At 42.4% G+C, this 9,151-nt stretch overlaps 1 long non-coding RNA gene across 2 annotated transcripts in view; it reads left to right on the top strand.

The window, feature by feature from the left end:
• The first annotated feature begins 263 nt into the window (after nt 1–263).
• Nucleotides 264–9,151, top strand: part of LOC144258893 (uncharacterized) — a 52,448-nt gene continuing 43,560 nt past the window's right edge. For both annotated transcript variants that reach the window (XR_013344810.1, XR_013344811.1), the window contains exon 1: nt 264–345. This is a non-coding gene — a long non-coding RNA (uncharacterized LOC144258893). The remainder of the gene's footprint in view (nt 346–9,151) is intronic.

Raw genomic sequence — 9,151 nt, 5'->3', positions numbered from 1 at the left:
TCTTTAACAGTTTCAGTGTTGTGCTAATAGGTCTAGCAGGCTGGAAGGCTTTTTCACTTTTAAGTATTAGATCCCCTCTAGAGGAATACTCACCAGGCTGCAGCAGCCAGTTGTGGCGGGAGGATCAGAACAGGGATAGGAAGAGGCAGGAGGGTGGACACTTAGGGTACATCTACGTGGGAAGTGATCGATCTATCGGGGATTGATTTATCGCATCTAGTGTAGAAGTGATAAATCGATCCCCAATCGCTCTGCCGTTGACTCCGGAACTCCACCAGGGCGAGAGGCGGAAGCAGAGTTGATGGGGGAGCGGCGGCCATCGATCCCGCGCCGCGAGGACGTGAAGTAAGTGATTCTAAGTCAATGTAAGATACGTCGACTTCGGCTACGCTATTCTCGTAGCTGAAGTTGCGTATCTTAGATCAATTCCCTCCCCCCCGCCAGTGTAGACCAGGTCAAGTCCCAGGGGTGCTCCAAATTTTCACATGTGCTGGGTATGCCTAAGGACGGCCCTGGGTACACTGAAATGTTATTAATCAGTGCAAAGTGCCATTTAATATTTAAAAATATATAAAATTATTAATCATTTTCTGTGATGGAGTCATATATATTAAAGAGGTTTATCCCCACTAATAAGAGTTTTAATACCTTTAATTTTAAAAAATATTGTACAGTGTGTACTACTCTTGTACAGGTCATCATTCAGTTTGAATAAACTGACTCTCATATCAGGGATTTGTGGATATGGACTTCACAGTAACTAATTAGGATAAATTGTGACTCTAATATACTCAGGAGCTATTAGGCTTTTCCTTTTAGTATCCTGAAGGCAAGCCAAGCACACACAAATCTGGAGCCACATTCTTGGCTGGTATAAATGTGTGTAGCTCCACTGAATCTAATGAGGCTATGTCAATTTACATCAGCTGAGGATAGGACCCAGGATGAATAGGGACTGATCCAGTATGATATAAACATTTGGAAAGACTATTTAGGGATTGTGTTCCTTGCATTATTTGGTTGTTACTTTCTGGCCCATCAGTGTGAGGCTCTCCAATGAACTTCACCCAGCTCCTCCTCACTACAAGGAAGTTCTTGTGAGGAGAGCTGGCTGAAAATTTTCTGACAAAAGTAAGCTTAATTGGAAAATGCTGATTCGCTGGAGCACAACTTTTCACCAAATGTACTGCGATTCAACAAAACCTTTTACCAAAACATAGTCCCTGGTGTTCCAAGGTCAACAGCTCTGCAACAGAGACCCTGCCAGCCTTCAGAGTCCCAGCTGAAGCTGGGTCTCTGTGGGCTGATAGCCCCTCCCATTCCATGGCAGGGAGCCTGCTACACCTCTGAGCCCCAGCTGGAGTTCTCAGGGTTACTAGACTTCCCACTTGGGCAGGGGCTCTCAGAGTTTCCACTGTCCCTGCTGAATCGGAACAAAAGCAAATTCAGAAATACTGAAATGTTTCCTGAACCGAACCCCCTGAGTTTTGGCCAGCTCTACTTGCAAGGATGCTGGTAAAGAAAGAAGAAGGAAGGAAGTAGGTTTTTTTTCCTTTGATTCCTAACACCACAAACCCCAACACCAGCCTCCAGTTTGAAAGTATATTTTTTAAAGAGCCCAGACCAGTGTTCATAGGCAACAATTTGACATTCAGAGATCCGACTTGCAGTCCTGAGCTTCTGGGACACACAGGTGGAAAGTTCACCATGACAGAGGGCCTTTGAGAGGTAAAAATTGGGGAATCCTCAGAGCTCTAAAACAGGGCTTGGAAGACTTCTGAGTGGCCGGGGGCACGGGGATGGGGAAGGAAACAGAAGACGTGTGGGGGATTTCATACTCCGTATATGCCAAAGTGCTCTACAAAACCACGTGTTAGATAATAGTAGTGCGGGGACCACACAGGGCAACTTGGCAGCTGGTATGTTTTCAGCAGCAGCACCCCAGAAAATATACACATTAGAAACAAGCTTTTCAGCAGGCATTGATATAATCAGAGGCTGAGAGGTCAAAGTGCTCTTTCTGCTAAATCTTGAGAGTGAACTCAAGTACAAAAATATTGCTTACCAGTGAAATATCTGGTACATCAGTTGTGCATCACCTTGTGATATCATCCCATACAACTATCAGAAAACACAGTGGACTCAGGGTGAATGAACCCTACATTCACCAGCTAGTGCTGGATAAAGGGGACAGATGGCCCAGGGTGATAGCCTAGCACTGGGGAGACCCAGTCCAATGCCCTTCACCACCAGAGTTCTTGTGTGACCTTAGGCAAGTCTGTGCCTCAGTTCCTTCATTTCACAGGGGTTCTGTGAAGATAAATACACTAAAATATTGTCAAATGCTCAAATACTATAGTAATGAGGGCTATGTAATGACCCTAAGTTATTGAGACAATAGAAACAAGGGTATGTTTGCAAGGGAAGGTTTGGCAGTAGGCCAAACCTGAAAGATTTCCTTGGATATTGGGGGACACCCCCCCCCAAAAAAAAGACAGCAAGAGGAAGTCATGTGTTCCTCTGATAAATCACATATATTAGAGATTAATCCCACCTTTTTTGTCTACTGGAAGAGCAGCTGATTATAGAGACATATTAAAATGAAAATATAACAAAATACATGTTGTGTTACTATTGATCGTTATGAAGGCAGCACAAGTTTGGACATTAAAAATGTAGTTGCATCTGCTTCTAATTATTAACTTTTTAAACAGTATTAACATTAATGAGGTAGCTGCTGTTTTTTTTTTCAAAGATGAGTGCCGCATTGTGAAATTTATAGCTGCAGAAGATCCGAGTTCAAAGAACTGAAGTTTACGAGATAGTCTTTAATATCCCCAGGTATTTGTAGTTAGCATATTTATGAGCTTACATCTCATCAGCACTAAGCCATGAAAAGACATAAACAAAGAAAATAAATAGCTAGAAATGAGGAGGAAAAGCTATTACATTAGAAAAGAACCCTTTAGAGGAGAGAGGGCACAGAAAGAGGATAAAACACAGTCATAACAAGATATTGAAAAGTACCCCTGTGTATAAAATACTGTCAGCAAAAGTAAAAATATCAGCAACAAAATAGTGTAGTTGTAGCCATGTCCTTCCCAGGATATTTGAGAGACCGGGTGGGTGAGATAATATCTTTTATTGGTCCAACTTTTCTTGGTGAGAGAGACAAGCTTTCTAGCCACACAGCTCTTCTTCAGGACTAGAAAGGTACTCTGAGCTTCACAGCTAAATACAAGGTGGAACAGATTGTTTAGCCAAGGTAGAGAGGCCCATTAATGCCTCTTCAGTCATAAGACTGAAAGTGGGGGTTCGTGGCTTACAGGTTGTTGTAATAAGCCATACATCCAGTGTTTGTCTAGTCCATGATTTTTAGTGTCTAGCAGAGTTATGAATTTAAGTTCTGAGGCTCATCTTTTTAAAGTGGTGTGTGCAGATTTCCTTTGAGGATGAGGACTGATAGGTCAGACATGGAGTGATTGCTTTGTGAAAATAAAATATATTAATAGTAATAATATCAATAAAAAAAAGATATTACCTCATCTTCCTTGTTGCAGCAACTAAATAGAGCACTTTAAGAGCTCAGCAGGCTTTCCCTTACACAAACGGTATACACCTTTTCAAAAATAGAGGGGATGCACAACGACATGGATGATCATTATCTAAAGAGTGAAAATGTAGTATGTATAGTGGTATGCAATTTAATATATATGCACATACATATTACACTCACATTAGAAAGTTACCACTTCCAAGAATCTAGGCTGACTCTAACACATAATTTAACTGCTGATATAGTGAGTTGGCCAGATCCCCATTAAGGCCCCTGTCCAGCAACACAATTAAACACATGCTTAACTTTAAACAGGTGGGTAGCCCTACTAAAGTCAATGGGACTACTTTCATGCTTAAAGTTAAGCATCTGCTTAAGTGCTTTCCTGCATTAGGGCCTATTTCTTCCAATGTCTATTGAACCCCTTCCTCTCCCTATCAGCTGGAGAAGCCCTATTTTTAAATCGCAGCCTCTGTACCTCACTTGCACTCACTCAGGTACGTAGGTATGCTTTAAGGTGGGGAGATAGGTAGCAGGCAACTTGGTAGCAGGACCAGGATGTTCAGACAGCTTAAACCTCATGAGACACACTCTTGCTGCCCAGCTCTTTCAGACCATTCCTCCATCTTTCTGAGTTGGGTGTGAGCAGCTGCAGCAGCTGCCCAGGCTGTTCCTGCTTCTCCTTCCAACTACGGAAAACGTGCAGGGAGAATAAAAGCAACTGTGCCTGCCACTAAAATTGAAAAAAAAAAAAAGAACGTTCTGCTGCTGATAAAGCACCCCCACCTCACAAATGTCCCTAACAAGAGTTATTATCACCAAGGATTGTAAAGTAGAGACACTCAGGCGCTGGGAAATTTTAGGGTGGATACAGAGAGATAAGCAAACTGTAAGATAAGCTCTGACCAGGGAATTTTTGCTGACCATATGTACAAATAAGTTACAATTTGGGCATGAACGATCAAATATATATATTAAAAAAAAATTTGGAAGGAGAATACATAGGTGTCAGCGTGTGTTTGGTTAATTTTTTTGTTATTTAGGGGTGTAGGATAATGTGATAGATTTAGTAAATTTGAAGGAGGTAGGTAGTTTTTACCTATATAATATAAATGAAAAACAAAACTCTTTGGTAACGATCACCGAATGCAGTTCAACATCAAGCTGCTAGAATTCTTACCCCTCTGCATGACCATGACGTGCAGAGGCATCGCTGGGAACCCCAGACAAGTGGATCCTGACTGATCATTGGGTGAAATTTGTCTGTATACTGGCAGCGGTGAGCATAAGATATTTGCTTGGTGTATGTATTCTCTGTGTGTTGCTAATAAATAGATGTTTAGAGCACAGCTCTTTAAGATTCTTTCACTGGGAAAAGGTCCCGCAGACCCATAGAGCCCTGAGTCCCATGGGTAAGGGTAGGTGCCCTATGTCCCAAGCCCTCAGAAGGGAGAGGGCTAGTTAGTTAACATCCATTACGTCTCTGGCATTTAGGGAAATGATGAAGTTCTCCACTCCTGTCTATTTCTGGCAAGCCTTTCAATGGTTCTCTAGCTGTGCCCTAGGTTTTTCAGCTCAGCTTCCACAGCTCTTCACCATGTTGTTTTCAGGCGGCCTCATTTTCATTTGCCTTCAGGTGTCCATCTTATTGCTACTCTGGTGATATCATTTTCTATCTGAAGCACATGGCCAATCCATCTCCAGTGGCTGCTGGTAATGATGGTGCTCATATCCTCTTGACTGCATTGTGTCAATAGATCTTGGTTTGAGATTGTTCTGGGCCAAAAGATATGGAGGATTTTTCTGAGGCAGGTTATATGGAATGATGACAGTTTGGACATGTCCTACTTTCTCATTCCTCAGCATTCTGCACTACAAAGTAGTATTGAAAGTATGCAGCTCTGATACATCTTGAGTTTGGTTTTGGTGTTGTATTTTGATGATTTCCAGACTGTATTTAAGCTCCTGAAGGTGTTCTTGGCTTTTTTTACTCTGTTCTGAAAGGGTGGTGGTGCTTAAATTGACCTGGCCATGCCTTGAGCTCTCGGCAGGGCAGGGATCGGTAACCTGCGGACGCTGCAGGTAAACAAACCGTCCTGGCCCGCCAGTGGATTTCACATCCCATCCCATCCTGAGGAACAGTCCACTTGAGCAATTTTGGAGACAGCCACTCCTGCAGAGTTTCAACTTGTAAAGGTTGAAAAAAATCTCAGAAATGAAAGTAAATATTGATTTTTGTAAACTCTGGGGAGAGGAGTCAGAGTATAATACTTTAATTTTTTGAGGGGGGCATTGTTTTTTTCAAAGTCAATGTTCTTTAAACTGACCAGGTTCAAAATATCACTCAACTTTTAAATGAAGCTAGAATATCAGATTGTGGAATATGGTAAGAAGGAGCTTGAGGATGAAGCATGCTAATTTCTGGGTTCACAGAATCTTTGCTGAAAAGGCATACGCCCTTCAAAAGGAATAGACAACGAAAAAGAAAAGTGAGTTTCAAGACCTTTATACTCCACCAAAATTTTCCTCCTCAAAAGAAAGTGGGTAGTCAGTGATGCCTGTGGTAACAGTATGCTCCTATATAGCAAGTGAATGATTATGATCCCAATATGAGATATTAACTTCAAATGGGAGGTCAGCTGAACAAATATCAAGATGGAGAAGAGGTGGACTCATCTTTTAGTGCATTCAGGAAGTTGTATATTGCTGAATTATTCATCAGGGAGTCAGGCAGAGGTGAAGGCTGGGTAAAATGGGGAGTAGACTGATAAAATAGACTGCTTCTCCATTTCTTCAAGGGATTTGACAACATAAGCAGAACAATGGGATATTTATGAACAAAACAGTGTTAGAAGCCACTCCTTTCCACCTCCACTTCCAAAATCCCTTGGCCTAATCAGGCTATATCTTGCTTATATCTATACTGCAGCTGTCTCCTCTCTGATTTCCCAAAGAGCCAACTTGTCCCTGTTTAGTATGTCCAAAATGCTGTCACGAAAATAATCTACCTTGCCTGCTGTCTTGACCAAGTTTTCCGCTGCTGGAATCCCCTCACTGGAATCTGCTTCCCTGACTGTTGGATCAGGTTTATATTTTTAAAGGTGTTTAAGCACCTAGAGATACAGATGGGTGCAGAGTGGGATTTTCAACATTGTCTTGGCACAAAGGACTAGATAACCAAAGATATTTAGATGCCTAACTCAATGGGAGGTAGGTCCCCTAAATACCTGTGATGATTTGGGCAATAATTCCTATTAATATCAATGGGGTTTCCAAGAGCTCTTAGATGAATATCTGAATCTTTAGGTATCTAAGTATTTTTAGTAATTTGGTCCTTGGTCCTCCCCTTCAAGGTCCTAGACAACCTGGTTCCCATCTATTTGTCACCTGTTTCTGTTGCGCTACTAGTTCCCCTTATTCCAATGGGGGCTGCGGGAAGCGGCACGGGCTGAGGAATGTGCTGGCCGCCGCTTCCCACAGCTCCCATTGGCCTGGAGCGGTGAACCGCGTCCAGTGGGAGTTGCGATCGGCCAAACCTGCAGATGTGGCAGGTAAACAAACTGGCCTAGCCCGCCAGGGGGCTTTCCTGGTAGGCTGCATGCCAAAAGTTGCCGATCCCTGATCTAGATAATACTTAGTCCTAGTATGAGTGCAGGGGACTGGACTAGAAGACCTCTCGAGGTCCCTTCCAGTCCTACAATTCTATGAGCATCACTCCTGAGAAAAGGAAGCTAAAAGGAGAAAAGGACCTAGGGGTTATGGTGGACGAGAATCTGGATATGAGTCAACAGTATGCCCTTGTTGCCAAGAAGGCTGATGGCATTTTGGGCTGTATAAGTAGGAGCATTGCCAGCAGATCGAGGGATGTGATCATTCCCCTCTATTCGGCATTCGTTAGGCCTCATCTGGAGTACTGTGTCCAGTTTTGGGCCCCATGCTACAAGAAGGAAGTGAAAAAATTAGAAAGAGTCCAGCGGAGGGCAACAAAAATGAGTAGGGGGCTGGAACACATGACTTATGAGGAGAGGCTGAGGGAACTGGGATTGCTTAGTTTGCAGAAGAGAAGAATGAGTGCGGATTTGATAGCTGCTTTCAACTACCTGAAAGGGGGTTCCAAAGAGGATGGAGCTCGGCTGTTCTCAGTGGTGGCAGATGACAGAACAGGGAGCAGTGGTCTCAAGTTACAGTGTGGGAGGTTTAGGTTGGATATTAGGAAAAACTTTTTCACTAGGAGGGTGGTGAAGCACTGGTTACCTAGGGAGGTGGTTGAATCTCCTTCCTTAGAGGTTTTTAAGGTCAAGCTCGACAAAGCCCTGGGCTGGGATGATTTAATTGAGGATTAGGTCCTGCTTTGAACAGGGGGTTGGACTAGATGACCTCTTGAGGTCCCTTCCAACCCTGATATTCTATGATTCTATGATTCTAAATTAAGAATACTCAAATTGTAATTTAGGCAGAATATGGAGGTGAATGTCTTTACTCTTTAGAAAAGTGCCAAAGGTTCTTTAGCTACCATAAGTGATTGGGTTTACATTTTACCAGATTTCAGTTTACGGGATATTTTTCTATCTCTGAATTTTCAACCTTATCTGTTGTTGGGTTTAGAATTTCCCTGTCTGGACAGATACTGGGCTCAATTTTCTTCTTACTTACACTAGTTTTACACCATTGACTACCTACAGAGTTACTCATCAGGTACAGTTTTGTAAATGAGAACAAAATCAGGCCTACTGAGCTCCCCCCTTTCCAGTCGCCAAATAATAATTGTTTAAAATTACAACTGTTTCCTAATTAACCAAGAATCAGACAACAGGAATTGCATCTTCAAAAGGAAGGGTATTCACTTCAGTTGACCAAAATACTGTCTTGAATTTCAATGGTCTGTAATCAGCTATTCACTTTGGCCACTAGATATTTTCTTCTGCTTTTCTTTTTTTATTCTCTTCGTAGTTGCAGAACTGTAACTGGCTATTTGCTTCAGTTAAGCAATTTCTTTCAAAAGTGATTCCAGGTATCATTCCCTCTCATACTAGGTTACGGCAACTGTACTGAATCTGGGGAATGCAAACCCTATATTCTCATCAGTTTTGAAGAATGATTACTGCTGCTCTGAAGTTGATTTAATTTATAAAATACAGTTATAAAATATACATAGATGTATATTTCAAAAGAGAAATGTGTGTGGAGAGAGATGCACATTTTAGAAAGGTTTTCAAAGATGCTATTTAGGATTCATCACTAGACAGCTGTGACTATCCTACTTGCAAAGACAAAATTAATTTACCTGGTGTCAAGGTTCCTCCCCCACTCTGAACTCTAGGGTACAGATGTGGGGACCTGCATGAAAAACCTCCTAAGCTTATCTTTACCAGCTTAGGTCAAAACTTCCCCAAGGTACAAAATATTCCACCCGTTGTCCTTGGACTGGCCGCTACCACCACCAAACTAATACTGGTTACTGGGGAAGAGCTGTTTGGATGCGTCCTTCCCCCCAAAATACTTCCCAAAACCTTGCACCCCACTTCCTGGACAAGGTTTGGTAAAAAGCCTCACCAATTTGCCTAGGTGACTACAGACCCAGACCCTTGGATCTTA

Source organism: Eretmochelys imbricata, chromosome 1 (genome assembly GCF_965152235.1).
Source record: "Eretmochelys imbricata isolate rEreImb1 chromosome 1, rEreImb1.hap1, whole genome shotgun sequence".
NCBI lineage: Eukaryota > Metazoa > Chordata > Testudines > Cheloniidae > Eretmochelys > Eretmochelys imbricata.
Note: the sequence above shows the minus strand (reverse complement) of the source record. Positions and strands in the feature narration are given on the sequence as shown.